We start from the raw sequence: 20,116 nt of genomic DNA, 5'->3' as shown, positions 1-20,116 counted from the left end.
TTTCACAAAACTGTTCCGCATACTGAAGAGTACAGTCGAGTACAGAAGTGCTGTTATGTTTTTTAAATGCCGACTAATAAATTGTTTTTTTTAAATTATTATAATAATTTAAACGTTTTTAAGTCACTGACTGCAATATATTTGGAGACATTATCAGTTAGAATTCTTTGGTGCGAATGCTTTCGTTACAAAGTCCAGTGTCAGAATGAATAGTGTGGGGACACAAACGTCGACATGGCTAGTGTTGGGTCAATACACTGCCACATTTTCAGATTTTCTTCCTAACAATACAGAGTCGTATTATGGTTAATAAAGTTACTTAGGGTAGATTTTTTTTACAAAATATATAAAATAACTTTATTGATTCAAAGACTTAATATTTAGGCTATTTTGTGCAACATCAATTGTTTTCTATCAATTTCAATCTCTTACAAATGGGTACAAACTGCGGCGGGTACAGTTGGGGGTGTCAGTGTTTGCTAACTACATTCTAAAATTTAAGGCAATTTAATTGTCACGAGTGCGGGACGGCTTATGTGGCTCTGTAGAAATTTATTGCCTTAATTATATTTGGTCTGGCCGAGTCACACCTGACACCGTCTTTTGTTCTCCATCGCCCGCGATTTAATTACATCTGGACCTGATGTACGCGATTTTCTTAACACGATAATGTGTATATCTGCACACATATATCTGGGTACATTACATTAGCCGTAGCTGCAGCCGCTATCGTGATATACCAATAAAGTTTTTTCCTTACATCACTAGTGTTCGGTATATTTACGATGTTAAGAACATACGTCATGTAAAACTATAGATTTGAATTTCGCGGTTCGGTATACGTGGTTTAACGAAGGTAGTTCCACTCATTTTTATTCTCCCCGCAAAAGTGGGTAGTTTGAAATCCCTCACCTCCACGGTCGTACACGGGGACTGGGGGGTTTATGCGGGGAATGCAGTTGACTAGTTGTAAGTCAGCATCGGTAATCGACGGAAGTTGAACAAAATGAATTGCACATCGGTCGTGTTGGTTTCATAGTGTACAGGGTCGCTTAAGTTTACGGTTCCGCGTTCGATTTAACAACGACGCGTCTGTAGCACGCTTACGAGAACCGGTGCATCGGTGGTAATAGGAGAGAAGCGTCGCTGTCGCTTAAAGACTTTTTGATAGTGACTTGACTTGATTGACATCGGCATAGTGACTAGTGCAGGTGGTGAACGGGGCTTCCAATTGGTAAGTGTCACCTTATCTATTTACAATATTACTCCATTCCCTGCAACACGTAGTCTAAGAAATGTGGCACGAAACCAGAATTCGTCGTGTACAGCACTACTAATAACATAAAACTATGCATGCAAAATCAGAAGAAAATGGACACAGAGAAAAGAAAAAATCTCAAAAAATATTTTTCTACGAGTCATGGATTAAAAATAGAAAGAGAAATGAGCATACTTACCGTTGCAAATTGTGACTGAGATGTGCTCTAACTTGTACACGTATGGTGCATAATACAGTTGCACTTGCCGGCGCAAATGGTACTTTTTAATGATAATTTCTCTGCGTCTAGAACTATCTCGCTCACGCCGCTGCGCCACACCGCTCCGCGCCGCCTGGGGCTCGCGTTGGGACGTCATTTGCTTGTCTCATTTCTAATTCGTATTCCTATTTTAAATTCCATGAAATAGTCATAGGAACGAATAACTAGAGTAAGCATTGTTCGTAAATTAAAACAAATGTGTTATAAAATGGCTATTATTTAAATAACAAAAAGTATATTTTTGAGAAATTATTAGCAGTCTATTTTCAAAATGAAAAACTATAGCATATTATGTTTCCCGCTTATTCTCTTTGAAAAATTTGCAATAACACTACGGTTTCATACAAATGCGAGTTAAGCTATAAACGATAGGTTGGTTTTTTGATAAAATACCCATTGTCCTGGTAGATGACCGTTGTTAAAAATATATAAGCACGAAAACTCATTACACATGAAACCTTAAATATTAGTTGATGAAAACTTATTACATCAAAACATGTATCATGTAGAATATTAATAGGTTCCGTATTTTAGCTTGAAACATGTTTAAAAATCTACTGTTCCGTACAAGTAGCAATAGAGTTAATTATTCCGAAATCTTTCACTCTCTCGGAATTGGTTCTATGGAAACAATTAAAGAGAGCTTTAGATTTTAATTGGGACGTTTGTCCTTCAACAGTAAGCGGTAAAAAGGTAACTCAAACTACACAATTTGTTAGATAAGATCACTATTTATGTATTTTTTATTAACAATATAATAAAACGGGGAAATATATCTAACTTCTTACTTATGGATGGGTGTTTGTTAGAAGGTATCTCCAGAACGACTAAACGGATCTTGATGAAATTTGGCATACATGCAGAACACAATCTACAAGAACAGATATGTTACTAATCATGTTTTTTTTTAATTACGGGAGGATGGAGTTGCGGCTGACCGCCAGTTAATTTATAAGTACTTATATACGTAGTTTCTCTTCCCTAAAAAGTATGAATAAATCAAACATTTGCACAAAAACAATTGTGCTGGCTAGATGAAACTCATGGTATTGGCGTGCATAGAATTTACGTATTGTGGCAATCATCGCGCAATGCAATTACGTGTCAATTTACTCATGAAATTGTCGCCTTTTGTTCCGAGGTAATGGAATTCCTTCTCTATTGGATATAACGCGCATGTTCTTGATTGATTACTTTGAATTGTTAACTGCCTTCAATGTTTGCTAACAGAGTACTTAATGATATTTTTAATTGTAGTCCAAGTACTAACTTAATAGTTTTAAAGTTCTATTTTATGTAGTAATGAAAGGAATAAATAAAAAAATATGATGTTAAATGTTCAAATATTAGCTTAGGAATTTATTCTTTAAAGTAAAACACATTTTACGGCAAAAATGTTTTAATTTGTTCTGGGCGTGTACGTCTGAATTCAATGAGACTTAATTGGCCTGCCCCGACGGGAAGCGACAGTCAACCAACTGGGATTTACAAGTTCAAATTAAACGCAATCTGTACTTGGAACAGTTATATTCTACTTTGAAGGAACATTTTTTCTATAGGAATAAATTTATTTATCAAATTTATATAACAATTCATCGTAGAGAAATGAAATTATAAGGAATATTTCTTGGGTTTTAAGTACATAAATCTTTTACATATATTTACAATAGTACATTATACAAGCCAGACTTGATCGTAGCTTCACATAAATATTGTTATACTAGCTGACGCCCGCGAATCCGTCCGCGCGAAATGAAAAATAAACTTAATAAGTAGCCGATGTGTTCTTTAAGACATTCTACATTTATGACAATTTTCAGCGAGGTCCGTTCAGCCATCGGTCCATCCATCTAAACCTTCGCATATTAGTAGGATTATTTTATATGAAATTTAAAATGATGTCGCATTTCACAATATTGCCGTTATGTTCGATTTACTTATAAAAGAACAAACGAAAACTATTTCTATATTTATATATTATCCCAAAAAATTGTTGCTACGCCGTATAAATATTTGTTTTGGTTTACATTGACGTTATGTTTTATTTGAGAACAAAATTGTAGTAACAATAACGAGCTTTAGTGTTAAGCTCGAAAGTTGTGCAGGCGGTATGATTACAGGGCGAGGTACAATTGAGCTCAAAGTGGTCCATGTTAATGTTTACAACGCCACCTCAAAATTTTAAGTCGAAATTCAATAGTCCTTGCATAACTGCAAAAGAAAAAAGGTAATTATTTTTCTATAAATGAAAAAAAAATTAATAAATCGTAACATTATGTTTAAGTTAACTATGAACTTAATTAAAATTTGATAATGACATTAATATAGTTATAATGTCGGGTAAAATTGTTAAATTATGCGTAAACGTTATCACTTTTATGTATACAAGATTATGGAAACGTAATCTTAAAACCTTATTTAGGTTTCTTTTCTGAAATATTATGTTACAAAACATTTTATTTGTTACTTATTTTCAATAAAATATAATATTAAATTCGCCAATTTTCTTAAACTCCCGCTGGCAAATAAAACCAAATGATTTGGAATTTACTACCATGCGTAAAATTGAAAGAATCTTGGAATTTTCTTAAAGCAGTATAAGCTTGAATTTGACTGCTTTTATAACTGAACGCACTTTTAAATTAAAAAAGTTATAAAATATTAGATTACTTATAAAACATCTACTATTAAACTTAAACAATATTATTTCAAAGTTATGCAATAAATTTTATCGTTTTAACGAAATTATGTTCATTTTCACTAGTATTTTAGAGCACTAAAATATAATATAATGTCAGTATAGACCTAACAGGTACATACAGGATGTCCCAAAAAGTTACGTACATAGGAAGGGGGATGATAGGGGTGGTCACAAGGGTCACCAGAAAAATAAAATAAAAATTCCCCTCTGAGTATTAAAAAAAATAAATGGCATTTTTTAAAAATTAAAAATTTTACACCTTCTGGGGCAATTTTAATTTTCTTTAAAATCTTTGTTAGTTGTATTGTTTTTTTTTTATTTCATATTGATAAAGGGTTGTTGACGATAACATAATAGCTTTTTTTTAAATGTAGCAATATTTGTAGGTCATTGGTTACAAAATTGCCCCAGAAGGTGTAAAATTTTTAAGTTTTTAAAAAAATGCCCTTTATTTTTTTTAATACCCAGAGGGGAATTTTTATTTTATTTTTCTGGTGACCCTTGTGACCACCCCTATCATCGCCCTTCCTATGTACGTAACCTTTTGAGACAGCCCCTGTATAGTTGTTCCCACATTTTCTTTTTTAATTATTATTTTAAATTCCGTTCGTTGCAGAATTATTTCCTTATTCGCATTAACCTAATAAATTAATATTAATTATTGACATTTTACATTTAGACATTTAAAATCTGAACGAATTCGATTTTTTTTTGTAAACTTCAATTTAAATTAGAAATATTTTGTTTGCAAAGTAAAAAATGTAACGCATAATAACAACCTGTGTGTAGCCAGGGCGAAATTCTCAGCGACACTAACGCTCAAATTTTGGCGGCATTTTAGCGGCGTTTTTGAAGTTACACTTAGCCAGTGCTCCTCACACACTAAATATGAAGTACTAATGCATTCCTAAAAGCGGTCTTAAAATTGTGAAGTTTTTGGCGGTACCTTTCGAAACCTTTGATGTGATTTGTAGAGTACAAAAATGCTAAAACCTTAAAATATAGTAGTTTGAATACATTTACACCGTTAAATTGTGTTAAATGGTATTTTATATCCGACATTTGTTTTGAGTTTTATTTTCAATATATTTCTGTTGTCAATCTAAATTTTTGTTGATTTTTTTCCAAGATTTTATTTATACTAATTTATTTTTAAACAACACACGAGTGAAAACGATATGGTATATCTTTATTTTAAATACAATAGATTTTTGATTCGCCAGACCAATGCTCGAGACGATTTTAATATTTATTTTACCTTTACATAAGTTGTACATATTTTATTACGCTTTCATGAATACAGCGTGATCCTAATTTGATTAAAAATTTGAAATAAAATGCTCATTTTATACATTTTCAATTTCTTAAATATTACATTTACTTGGCACAAAAATCGGTTGTGATTAATATAACGGTTGCTATTTGAAAAAATTAGATTGGTTACATACTTGAATAATAAAATAATTTGTAACGCTTAAATGAACGTAAGGCAATCTATTTTTTCAATAAGATTTTCAAATTATTATAATCGCTAGAATCCATTTCGTGAATCAATTTAATAATAAGAACATGTTAAAGTTATACAGATATATTATAACATAGTCATTTGAAAGTTACAACTGAATTGTTTATTGTAATTTCTATCACATTATTTAAATTGCTGTTATTCTACTGCTATAAGTAATAAATAGCTCATTTAAGTCGATTGCTGTAAACAAGATTCCAACTTATTTACAAAAAAAAACGGACGCGATTGACAATTATTATTTCTGTCAAATTATTGTCACATGAATTTGATCAAAATAAGAAATATTTGTTTGCAATCATTCGTTCAAAATATATAGTGAGATTTAGATTGGAAACATTTCACCGCACTCGTGTACAATATTTAATTTTACATGTTTTCGTTTCGGAAGCGCGGTGCTAGTCGGAAATTGAAATGTCTAATATTGTGACGTTTGAGGCTAGGTGTTTGCTTCCGGTTATGTGGGTATTAAAATTTCAAAACCTGTTCCAATACGTGATAGGTACATATAGTGTTAAATGATACTAAATTTTAATTTGGATTAGGATTGGCGTTGAATGTTCGTAATGTTATACTTGAATTAGCTGTCGCCCACGAGTCCGTCCGCGCGGGATTAAAAATAGATGTTGGCCGATTCAGACCTACTCAATATGCTCACAAAATTTCATGAGAATCGATCAAGCCGTTTCGGAGAAGTATGTGAACGAAAATTGTGACACGAGAATTTTATAATATATATAAGATTTCAATCCATATTGTTAATGAACTGAGGACTATGCATGGTTATATGAAAGACTTAATTAATAAATTTCTCTTTAACTTAAGAATTTAAGGCGGGTTTTAATAAAAAATTGTGCCTTGATCTGTGCTGACACACTGCTATACCTTTTCTTCTTTTAAATAACATATATCTTTTATAATCGATGTTTGATATTTTTAAAGATTCTATCGGAGTTAGTAAATTCCTACCCGCAGGCAAAGTACGCTTCAGTATAGTATTGCGTAGGAAAGGCCACACCTGTGTCGCCGCGGGCGTCTTAGCCGTCGCGTTGTCCGTAGTCAATATATTCATTTCAATTGCAAGCAATACAACCAACTAGATTAACGTATACGCATAAAAGATTTGAATTTACCTGACATTTATACTTTTAATTTTGCCTTAATAGTCCAAAAATTTGTTATATATATTTAATTTTTATTGGACAATGCCAGTTGTAATCTTTAGCAGTATGAATTTTTTGGATCTTCTAATTATCCTTTCCCTTCAATTTTCTTTTGTTTTTGCAATGTGATATAAATTTTCGTATATCGATCGATATACGATTTAACACTAGGTTTACGGGCGTTTCTTATATACCTATCTCTACGAGCATCCGTCAAATTGACGGGTGGATGAAAATACGTATTTATTTTTAAAAAATCAATTTATTCAAACTAAATCTGAGTTTAACAATATAAGGCTTCACGTAAAAATAAAATACTAATAAGTCAATTTTTTGTTAAGTTATTATGAAAATGATAACAATAATATAAAGGCTACATAATCATATTTATCGAGGACATTTTTTACATACGTATTGAATTTCTTTTGTGCATTTACGCATACGATATTTTTACAATACATACAGCGATTACTGCTTCTATTTTTATTACAGTAGCCCACTTGGCAACTTTTACAAAAAACTTGACAAACTTTTACTTGGCAAAATACCGTGCAAAATTCAATTACCCTATTATAAAAACTTACAATAAGCGGGTGACTACAATAACCAAAACTTTTGCACACTGTCTTCAAAAAATGTTCTTACCACGGTCACTGCAGCGACTATACTGAAGACAGCAGGGATTATCGCAGATTCATATCGCAGCCTAACGTCGGCTACCGCAGGCTGTGAAAGTTCTTTGTGTGTGTTGTTTATGTTTGCACCACTGAATATCTTTTCGATACGACATTTAGTCTGCTGCACGCTTTGAGTTTCGAATAACGCGAGGATTTGACACCCGGGCTACACAATTCGTTATCGAGGCGCTATTGAGATTATGAGTTGGGGGGTCTTAGACCTTTATTTCAGTCTTATATTTGCTATTGGAGGTATAATTTTACAAGCGAAGCAAATATATAAGGATTGTTGACGCAATCAGCCAACCCGTCAAATTGACGGGTTCCGTTGAAATAGGTATACAAGGTACAATTTTCAAAATTTATAAAGCTTAGGAAAATAATAATTGTGCGTATAAACTCTTTAAATGAAATTATAAATTTACGATGCAAAATAGTTAAGATTAATGCTATGGTTTTTTGCGTGTTTCATTTCAAAGTTTGAAATCCGTCAAAGTGACGGGTCCCGTAAACCTAGTGTTAAAAATCCCTTTTACGATTCGATTTTTTTTCTTTCTTATCTTAAATAGAATCAATTTATGATATATGAAGCCATGCCTATCAGGCACGGCCGAGTAGCGTGTGTCCGCCGCGAGCGAATCAGATGTGTTGCTGCATAGAATGCTAATTTATGGACTAAATTGAATTATAGAGCTTTCGGTCCTATTGTTATTCAAATTTCAGTGTATTTGGTTGTGCGAATTTGACGATAGATTTGATTAATTATTGTGTATAATTTATCTTTTATTGTTTAATAAAAGTAAATTTTGTAAACATAGTTAATGAATTACTAAATAAGTTGCCATGAAGAGAATCTAGATTTTTAACCCCTGCGTATTATTGCTTTTATAAACTTATTAAAAGAAAATGAAAACTAGCTCCCACACACGGACGTATAATTAAAAACATTGCTATTAAGTTTGCCATATCTTATTTTGCAGCTTATATTTAATTTATTTTGTATTTCAAACTGATTGTTTCAAATAGTCCGTGTATGGGTTAAAGTAAAATTGATAAAAATAAAACAAATGTTATTAATTGAATGAAGTTATAGGTCTGATCGCGGTCCAGTTATCATGTGCACATTTCATCGCCGTCGGAAGCGCTAACGGGATCTGGTTACAAGTGCATAATAATGTGTGGCCTACGCTCGTTAGCACGTCACATTTGTGTATATTATGATGATTTATTACATTTAATTAGTACGAATATTGTGCTTTAAAATACATATAATTATTGCACATTTACAATTGTTTTTAAATAACCATTTATTATTATAACATAATCAACAACTTATAATTTTGTTCATTAAGATATGTCTAATTTACTTTTAATTTATACAAAAGCGTAGTAAATTCTTGCCAAAGTTCCTTTACGCTTTAGTAAATTATTTCAAAATGAAAGTATTTAATTATTGTTATAATGTAGCCCGTACAAACGATTTAAATTCAAATAATTATTTTTAATTGCAATTATAACGTGAGAACGTGTAAAACATTTTGCTAAACGCCAATATTTTCAGTAATTTAATATTCACATCTCGCTAGGTCGGCGGCGTCGAGTTTCTCTTCAAGAATTTATTACCTTAATTATACGTGTTCTGCACGCAGAATAAAGCGTTTGTTAATAGTCATTCCGTGCTCCGATAGCCCAAAGCTTTTTGCAAAAACTTTAGCGTAAGCATTCATTCATTCATTCATTTAATAAAAATTGATATATGAAGAAGAAATTAAATAAGATAAAAGGATTATTAAAATGCGTTAATTTCTTCAAATTTTTTATTATCTTTCACAGATTTATTAAAAAAAATCGTACTGCAATACACAACGTCATCAAATGGTCTGCTTTAGTTATATCATAATAGCCTAGTCTAGCCTAGTCCTGATAGCGTTGACCTAAGGTTTATCCTTGTGACGTCACGATGTAGTAAGAATAAACGACTACATTTTATTAGATTTGCAACATTGTATGGCGGAAAATGACGTCCTCTCTGCTTGTCACTGGAATAACTGTTCTAACCTTAAAATATATGGTTCGTTATAAATTATACTGAAAATATAGTAGTGTATTTAAGATACTTGAGTTCAATGAACTTTAAATATAATACGTTACGAGTTAATTTATTTTTCTAGTCATTTCTCTTTAGTTGCATTATTTTTTAGATGTTTCAATGCATTTTCCGTGTCCATTATTGATTGACCATGGTTTATCTGGGTGCATATTTTTTATTTAAATACTATTCAAATAATTGCTTTATGTGTTTTATGAAGTGTACAAAAATTATCTATAAATTAACAATATCTCCATGTAATCCGAATTTGGCATGTAAAAACATACTACTTTGTTTTAAAATTTAATACCAAAACCTTTAAGACATTTTCCGATTACGGTAGAAACACTTGATTTTAAATTACACCTTCGTTATTTAATGACGCGAAGCTAAGATGGCCCCTGAGGAAAATTTCATCTACTTTTAGCACCGTTCATCAGGCGAATGGACTAATATTAAATGTTTACAACGTATATATACTTGCTTTAACTTTAATGGTTAGAAAATAAAAATAATCCTAAGACTTAAAAATATTTAGATACGAGAACAATGCATCCCATGGATTACAGGGATTTTTACAATAATGAAGTATAGGTTTATAATATAGATATAGGATAGGAAATGATTTATAAGAACTACTAAACTCTTAGGAAAATCACCAGGACTATATTCTGTATTGCCAGTTATTTCAATATTTTATTTCACGAAATTAAATATATTTTCGTAGCGTTGTGCTACGGCGTAGCAATATTCTTAGATAATTAAATGTTAAACCACATTGCTTAAAATACTAGTAGAAATTATTTATATATCTTGTTAAATATATGCTACGTTTAAACAGCTCAGAATGTGTTGATTCACGTCCTCTGACGCCTAATAAAATTGTAATAGCAGTTGAAACACATCGGAAGGGCGTGACAGAGACGCTCGGCTACACGCGCTCAATTTAAGGCTCCATTTTGTCAAGGTACAAAGCTACGTGATTTGCACCAAGTAATTTTGACACTTATTGTTTTTATTTACACAATAACAAATAAATTAGTTGTCTTTCTTATCTGTTACATTAATAAACATATGTATCTACCTTGGCCAAGTATATACATATCTTACTAATATTATAAATGTGGTGATCATGGATGTATGGATAGATGTTTGTCTGTAGGTATGTCCGGAACGGCCACATGGAAATCACTGAAATCATAAAAATAGTAAATGAATAAGTTTTTTTTTAATTCCGTGTGAACGTAGTCGCGGATGACCGCTAGCGAATTTATATGTCTATTTTAAATGTACCCGCACACAAGCACTTCGGTAACGAGTACTCTTAGCGTCATCTATCTTTATATCACCATAATACGCAATTTTACAAAATACATTTAACTTGTTGCATAAATCATTCATCGGAAAGCCCAAACAAGCAATGCATCTTTCTATTTTTATATCAAATATTGTAAGTTTATTTACATCTAAGATAAGGTTTTTTTTGTCAATAGTGTGCACTAGGGAGCGAAATTGAAGCGCAGCAGCAAATGTCTCGAAACAGTGAAGCAATGCCAAGCTTTATTTGCTCTGAAGCATATTACACGGGTCATATAATCTTTTTAAAGTTTGAGTTCCACCCGTTGTTGTATTGCTGCGCAACGAACTCATGGTTCCTATTCTAACTTTAGCCGGTTGAATAAACTGAAACTACTTTATAACTTCTTCATTTTATTATAGTCACAAACTAAACTTATGTTATAGTAAGGAGCAAGCCGATTGATGAAAAAATGCCCACTCTATCATATTTCCTGGATATGGTTTTTTGCTTCTATTGTATTCATCCCTTTTGTATGTTGTTGGGCTTATAATCATTACTCACCTTGTTACCAGAATTTTGTTTTTAATTTATTTTTTTAACTATTAAAAATATTCACATTTCAAAAGCCGTGAAAACAAAAGAACCCCTTACGTTAAGATTATCGGAAGACAAAGTATTTATTATATAAACAATAATTCAATAGTAACATTTTTATAAGAATGCTTTACTCACTATAGAAATCATTGAATTAAATTGTACAAATCTACTAACAATCTAACTTCATATCTCGGCAATTATTTTCGTTCAGTTTAACGAGTATTTTATTACTGTCTTATGCCTGTAATCTGTTCTCACGGTTACTTCAAGCGACTCGTTCTTTTTCTTGCGTGTAATTGATATATATTACTGTAATATTCACGGAGCCGGGGCCGCGTAGTCTGCTTAGATTTTATTATACCTGAAACTTTTTTCATGGCATCAAATTATTATTCATTTTCGTCTTCCTCGGGGAAAGCACTTTGAAAAGTTTTTATCTCTTCAAATATAAATCACCTTTGCCCAATTTAGTCCTTTTTTAATTAGCGGTTTCGTTAAGAGGTTACGGATTAAGTATTTTTAACGGTACTTAGTAAGAATTTATTAAAAATAAATTATTACAAGAAATTAGATCATCTTAGAATTAATTTATATTGTTATATTGTTAATTTTTCTGATATAAGCATTTCGTTAAATAAATGCAAGATGTCATAAATTGAATTTAAAATATTACCGTGGCATTTTTCTATCGAAGCCCTCGTATAAACGTCTTCTCTTTTATTCTACTTGAAAGACCAAGATCATTATAAGTTTATGCACGGGTGTTTGGACAGTGGAAACTCACGATTGAAGATATTAAAATAACCTGATAATTAAAACGTGTCAGCTGGGACTGACGCCTAACAGCAAACAGCTCTCTTGAAACGTTAGAGACTAAAATATCTTTTGAAATTTAATTAACTGTTTGTCAGTTGACGCTGATACACATATCATAAACATAGAAGGATAAATTAAGCAAGTTTTTAGTACGAAGCAGACTAATTACGCTTACTGGTTGACACAAGCTAATTTGGGCGACATTACTAATCACGAAGGAAAGGAAAGAATTAATAACATCTTAGTAATGTTATATGAGGTGTAGATAAGTAAATAAAAGTCACGATACCTTTTTATTTTTATAAAAATATTAAAATATTCCTTGTTTTTATTAAAATCGGCACTGCATTGTGTTGTCTCGCGAATGTCTCACTTTAAAGTGGATTAAAAGATTATAGCCATTCGTAATATTTAGAGTAGAAATATTTGTATTGCGGCTATAACTCGTGGCGCGAATTACCTTTATGTTTTTTATTAAAGCACGTACACGGCGCCGTATAAATCTGACGTCGGCCTTCCCACTTTACTTCAGTACAAACACATTTGCGTTTGTTATAATATAATCACAACTCTACGCCTTATATCATCATTCTATCTTTGTTTATGTACCACGTTATTTCATAATATATGTTAATTCACAACATATATAAAATATGTAAACATTTAAATATAACTCAATAATAAATGGCAGTTCTTTTTATTGCTAAGTTAATTATGCAATTATAACGTGTATATATATTTTTCCATTGTAAATTTAATACGTATTAGTAAATTTATTAAAAATTTAATTAAGTTAAGAAAAGTAAAGAAATTAATTATAATATTTAGGCTAATCTAAATATCAATTTAGAATAGAATTACTACCTCAGAGTTGGTTGATCACAACGTAAACCTTACTGCAAAATTTTTCATACTAAATCTGCATATTTCTCACACTAAAAGGAACAATATTAAGCATCATCAATAACGCTATTATGACAAGATGGTATTTAGAGAATAGTTAACTTAAAGCATTAGTTACGTTGGAACACGATGGATAGCGGTTTTGTTTGCAGGTGCATTGCTCATACGACACTTTAATGTGCATTGTATTTTATAAAGCTTATCCGTACAAGAGCTTGTCACATGAAGTTTTATTTAAGCTACTCTCGCCCCACATACATAACCCGCAACAAAGCGAAAATTTGCTCTAATTTGTATTTTTTTTATTAAATTTGCTATGAGAATTAATTATCTTTTACATAACATACAATATTGTTAAAATGTCAGTCTCCATTTCAAGATTTTCACTAAAGAAATTCTTGTTTGAAGGCGAAGAATCGCTTAAGGATTGTTAATCATAAAGTATTGCATGCAATGACTAGCTGTCGCCGCGACACCGTTTGCGCGAGTTTATAAAATAGTAGCTGATTGTCAAAACTACTGAATACGCATATCATCATCATCAGCTCACTATACGTCCCCACCGAGGGGCTCGGAGCCTACCCTAAGTTAAGGGTGATTAGGCCATAGTTAACCACGCTGGCCTAGTGCGGGTTGGTTGACTGCACACATATAATATATTTGAATTACTTCACAGATATGTGCATGTTGCATCACGATGTTTTCCTTCACCGTAAGAACGTTGGATAAATGTACATATGTAAATCGGAAATCGAAAAACACATTGGTACATGGCGGGGTTTGAACCCAGGACCTGCAGATTGCAAGTCAAGTGCTTGACCACTGAGCCACCGATGCTAATACGCATATAACATTTCATAAAAATTGGTCAAGCCGTTGCTGATGAGTATGTTAAATATAATGTGATATGAGAATTTATACATAAGATTGAGTTTTAAAATTGTATCGTTAAAAAATAAGGCTTATAGGATTTAGGTCACTTTTACTTACTTATCAAATTTAGAAGGATTAGAATATAATATATCGGAATATTTATTTCGTATCGTCCATATAAGTAACCAGCAGACGGCTGTATACAGAATATAACTTATGACAGACAATGTCTCGGAATCTCCTATAATTAATCACGGAATGTCCTAATGGAATGTGCCTAATTGTCCGTACAAAGTGAAAAAAACGATGAAGCGTAAACGGCCATAATGTACATACAAGTACATAAGTAATTTTGCTAGTTATTGCTATAAATAATTGTAAAATATAATTAATAAAACAAATGCAGTATCCCTTTAGTTTAAACTATCAATGTATTAATAAATAAATGAGTTTACCTTTAACAAAGTCTATTCATTTCGTAAAAAATAGTATCTAATTCAACACAATAGCAATAAGTAAATCGCAAAGGATAAATTGAATCCAGTAACGACGAAGTCAAAGCGAAAGGCCGTACCGAAGGCACTCCCGATACACGAACCAAATACAAAGCTTTATTTACTTTAAGGCGCTATTACACGGCTCATATAAACTGCAAAGTTAGAGGACGTCGCGTCGCGTCGCTGCAGAGAGCCATTCAAGTTTACACGATTGAATGAGAAACGATTTTATTTGATTTTATAACCGCTTTAAACGATATTTTTTCTAAGATTTCAGTCGCTGGAATTTAAAATGTAGTTTAAAGACATTTTTTCCCGTGAAACTAAATAAATATTTAGTGAATAATGTCGCGGTGGCTTTCTTTGTTACCATCAGGATACGATGTCTTAATCGGGATATCAAAAATTAAAGAAATTAGTTCCTGGAGCTGTATGTACATATCACAATAAAACCTCTGTGGTAACTATACTTCTTTCTTTTTCGCTTAAAAAGTATTATTGTAGTACCAGAAAGAAGATTTTTAAACACGAATTATTAACATATCTAAGTACTGATTACTTAAACCTTTAATAAGCTTGTAAATTATAATCTCTTGTAAAGTATGCGAAATCCCAAATCAAACAAATAAATCGCTGAATAAACAAACCACTTCCAAAATCTGCCAAAACATCGTACAGTTTGTTAAATTGAACTCATTAAGGGCTTAATTTAAACTTCGTCGGAAATTAAGAAGATCCAAACGTACATATAAACTTAATTATATTACTTATGATTTATGATTTACGTATGTAACAAATTACAAATATGTATAGATTTAGGATTGTTAAGAGAAAGTATTGATAACAATTATGAATATGATTTTATTTAAATTTATTACTTAGTAAACGATTCTAAAGAAAGTTTTTTAGCCGACTTCAAAAAAAGAACGCTATTAATTCATTTATTTTTTATGTGTGTTACCGCGTAACTTCGCGCCTAGGGCTCTAATTTTGTTTTTTTTTATCGAAAGGTACTATTAGGTGGGTCTTATTTTTTTTAATTAATTTTTAATTTTATCCAAGCATGTTACTTTTTCTCAAGACGAATTCTTTTTAATGTTTTAAAATGATTCTGCGAATGTGTTAAAAATAAAAGAACATTAGTGCACCTGGTCTCAGCATAGGTAGCTCTGAACACTGGCTCGGTAATTGAAATAATAAATCTATCAGGGCGCTTGCACTTCTATCCGAGACTCGAGACGAAACCTTTTGCTTTACGTCGATTTCTGTCTAACCTTGGAGAAACGGATACAACTGAGTATTCTAAATTGAATCCTAGAAAAAGTCGAAATAAAGTATATCTTTCGCACATTTCTTCTGCTATGTATTTAAAAATATAAATACGTTTTCGACTAAAAAACATACAGACGAATTAAGAACCTCCTCCTTTTTGAAGTCCCGTTAAAATAATATCAAATTCTAGTGTTTTTGTTTACTAATCATTACTACGTAGAATAAATAGTTAATTACTTTTAAAAAGATTAATTTTGCACAATCGGAAAGCAGTTATTACATTCTTATAAATGGATTACTTTAAACTTTTTCTATACCACATTTGATTATTTGTATAATATATACAATATATATGACATACAATTTAAAACGTTTCATTCTTCATTTTCACTGTACCTAATTTATAAATTCTTCATAACACATATATTTACAATACAAACATTGTTAACACCGAGTCTTAATATTCGCCAAAGTTTATTTAAACTTGTAATGGGTTTAAATTAAGAAACTGAACTCCGTTGTGGATAATATCTTGGAAATGCTCGCTTGTTTATTTGGCAATTTGTTTGTTTGTTTTGTTGAGTTTGCACAATCTGAGCATGGGATAACCATTCCTTATAAAAGATTTTAGAGGTTTAATATACCTGCATCTTTAAAAAACATGCATATACGTTTCTTAATAATTAATTATAATTAAATAATGTGTATAGACTTAATGAATTTAAAATTGATACAAGTAAAAAAGAAAAAGATGTTTAATTAAGTATATCAAACTCATTTCTCATCTTAATACATAATTCATCCAGTTTTAACTGAACATAGCCATTACAAATGTCATATACCCATCGATGACATTTGTAACTATCCATCCGTCAAATCTAGTCGCCGCAACCTGCACTGATCTTTATAGATGAATAGGTCATTGTTTGGAAATGACAACTTTACGTTCGAACTTAAACGCGTCTGTTCATGTTACTAGCCGTTTATTATATCTTTTTTTTCTCTAATTAATCTCTATTACTAGTCTAGATCCTCCCCAACGTAATTAATCATCAGCGACAAAATAGAGAAAATCAAATATGCACAAAATATCACTGCTTATATCCTATCCATATATAGAGTATCAGTAAATCAGAGCCATTATGTAGTCAAAGAAATCCATAAGTTTATTGCAATATTAGAAATCTACTCTAAGCGAGTGTTTAATTAACCATTAAACCACGCTGAATGGTGCAGTAAGTGTAACTATATATTAAATCTATTCTGTTGATCTCATTTGACGTTGCGTTGGTTAGGGTGCGCGTGTCAAGCGATCGCATAGCGTTAAGTGGTACGGCGCGACGTTAATGCGATAAGCCACAGGCTACGAAGAACCTTGCTGTCTACAACCTAATACCAACTTGTCACATCTCACTATTAAACTAAGTGCATACAGCATAAAGCGCGTGCCGACCACTTCTAACCTTCTTCAATTTTTTTTTTACCTTTTCTTATAAGTAAAGAATGAGAAGGAATAAGTTGTATATTTTAAAAGGGAATCGAGTAAAAAGTCTTTTGAGAAACTTTTTCTTGCGATTTATTGACTTTCTTATTTTTATAAACGTTATAATTCCAAGAAGTTTATAATTATACTTTTCTAAATAATTCTCCACTTTTCTATCAAAGTCTCACTCTTTTACAGTCTCAGTACCTTTATTATTACATACGTTATTTGTATATTTTCAAAGAGTATTTTTATCCATGTATTTCTACTATGAATAGTCACAGTATTTCAAATAACTACTCAAACTATTAACATACATTAGTATTGTATACGTAATGCCAAAGTTCCACACAGTTGAGGAATTGTGCCGCATATTAACGATACAATCAATCACGGCGTTGCCGGTGACATGTGCGTAATTACGCGAGACTAAGATGGAGTCCTATTCTGATCACTGTCCGTTGATTTCCAAGACTAAAATCTCCGTTTAAAACATATTGTTATTTCAGTTTTGTGAAAGATAAAGAAAGGGACGAGACGTTTTATACGGAGATTTTGGTTTCAGAAACCATTCAGTAAAGGAGTTAAATAAAGTATAAATTTTAGTCCTATTGTGGTTCCGTATAATTTGTTAAAGAAGTATTCTTGTAATGAATATCTCTCGGCAACTGTTGTTAAAGCTGGTTAAATATAATTCTTTCGTATCTAAATAACGCCTGTTAAGATAATTACGCCGTTGATTATGAAACTTCTTAATTACCAACAAAATTCTAATTAAAACTTAATGAAACTTAATGAACAATTAAAGTACGAAGTCTTCCGAGTATTGTATGCTATATATTTTGTTCGAGTAAATTATATGAAAAATATAATCTTATTATAGTTTTCTTATACTCACGACCACATTATCTTAATTAAGAGATAAGCACATTCTGTTTTATTTGCACATGTCAAGGCTTTTGTAAAATAATATGTGGTGAGTTTTTTGCTCAGATCTATCTAGATCATATCATTAGTTTACCCCTTTAAAAAAAAGAAAGAAGTAATCTACGATAGATTCAATTACTAAGGGCAAAACTCGACTGAGATTATACAACAACCTAAAATGTGTTTGGAAAGACATGAAAAGTGGCAACGTTAAAAAAATTATACGTCTCTTCTTCCTTACATTTGATATTATAACTATTAACGATATGTTTGCATAATAATATTAAGTATTCATGTAACATTTTCCAAAAATGCATTTTAATATTAAATCTTGAAATATTGAGGAAAACATTCTTCTCAATCAAGTGGGAAACTTTAAAAGTCCCCAACGATTTCTTTCTACCCTCGTCAATGTCACTTGTCGGCGTAGTATGTAAATATTTAAATCTTACGAATATTAAGGAGTGACGCTTCTTTTGTTAGATGCTATTTTTGTTATTTATTTTAAAAAAATATATCTTTCCATAGATAAACATATTAGTCGGTATAAAAACTCAGTAGGGCAAATTATTTGTATGTTTGAAAGTTGAAAAGTTCATCTTATTCGAAAAATATCGATAAAACTTGATTGTATTATTTTCCAAATATTAATATGCATACATCATGATTATTATTGTTACATATATTTCGTAAGCTTTCAAAAAATATTGGTACTAATTTCCATTGTCTTAGAGAAAAACAAACCATAAACTTTATTGCTTTGTTATGTTTTCCGGACCCAAGTCTTATTATGCGTTCCTTTCCTCTTAACTAAGGTCGACGTGTACATTTGTGTACGTTATGTTCTGAACCTTATTTGGTATGCATGTTGTATCAATTTGAATAGATTGCATTGACACCCTGCAAGGTCTGGCTTTAGGTATTCTATAAAATAAAAGCAAATGAATGGAACAAATTACTGTTATGTTTCTTCCCCGTTATCACCTGTGAAAGTAGATGCGCATTGGCTAAAACTAAATTAATGGTACATTTTAGTAGATAGGACAATAGGCTGCTAAATTAATATTATCCTTTAATATAAGTCATCATCATCAGCTCACCATACGTCCCCACCGAGAGGCTCGGAGCCTACCCTAAGTTAAGGGTGATAAGGCCATAGTCAACCACGGTGGCTAAGTGCGGGTTGGTTGACTTCACACATATCTTTGAATCTCTTCTCAGGTATGTGCATGTTGCATTACGTTGCTTTCCTTCATCGTAAGAACGTCGGATAAGTGTACATATGTATATAAGAAATCGAAAAAACACATTGGTACATGGCGGGATTTGAACCCAGGACCTGCAGATTACAAGTCAAGTGCTTGAACCCTGAGCCACCGACGCTCCAAAATATAAAAGTCACAAGGCTGCAATTAGTGTCCATGCTTACTTACTCAATTTTTAAACACGTTGCCACTTCAAGACAAATGTGTTCTATTTTATCTATTTAAAAAAACAAGCTTTGCTAATTATACGAAAGTTTTTAAAAGTTTGATTATTATGCTTCATAACAAAATTAGCGTAGAATTGCTTTATATAAAACAGTTTACTTTCACATGCATTGAATGGAAATAAACGAGGCGTAATTTACTCCGTATTGCCTTCCTGGAGCAAATGTGAATATGCAATGAGTCATTAGGCCACTTATTTGGCTCACTCTTGCACGGAGACGATCATTTTGCATTGTATACGCTCCGCTTTGCAGCTCTCATATCG

The sequence above is a fragment of the Papilio xuthus genome, unplaced genomic scaffold, assembly GCF_000836235.2.
Source record: "Papilio xuthus unplaced genomic scaffold, Pxut_1.1 DF826115.1, whole genome shotgun sequence".
NCBI classification, from domain to species: Eukaryota; Metazoa; Arthropoda; class Insecta; order Lepidoptera; family Papilionidae; genus Papilio; species Papilio xuthus.
This window is presented reverse-complemented; position numbering follows the sequence as displayed.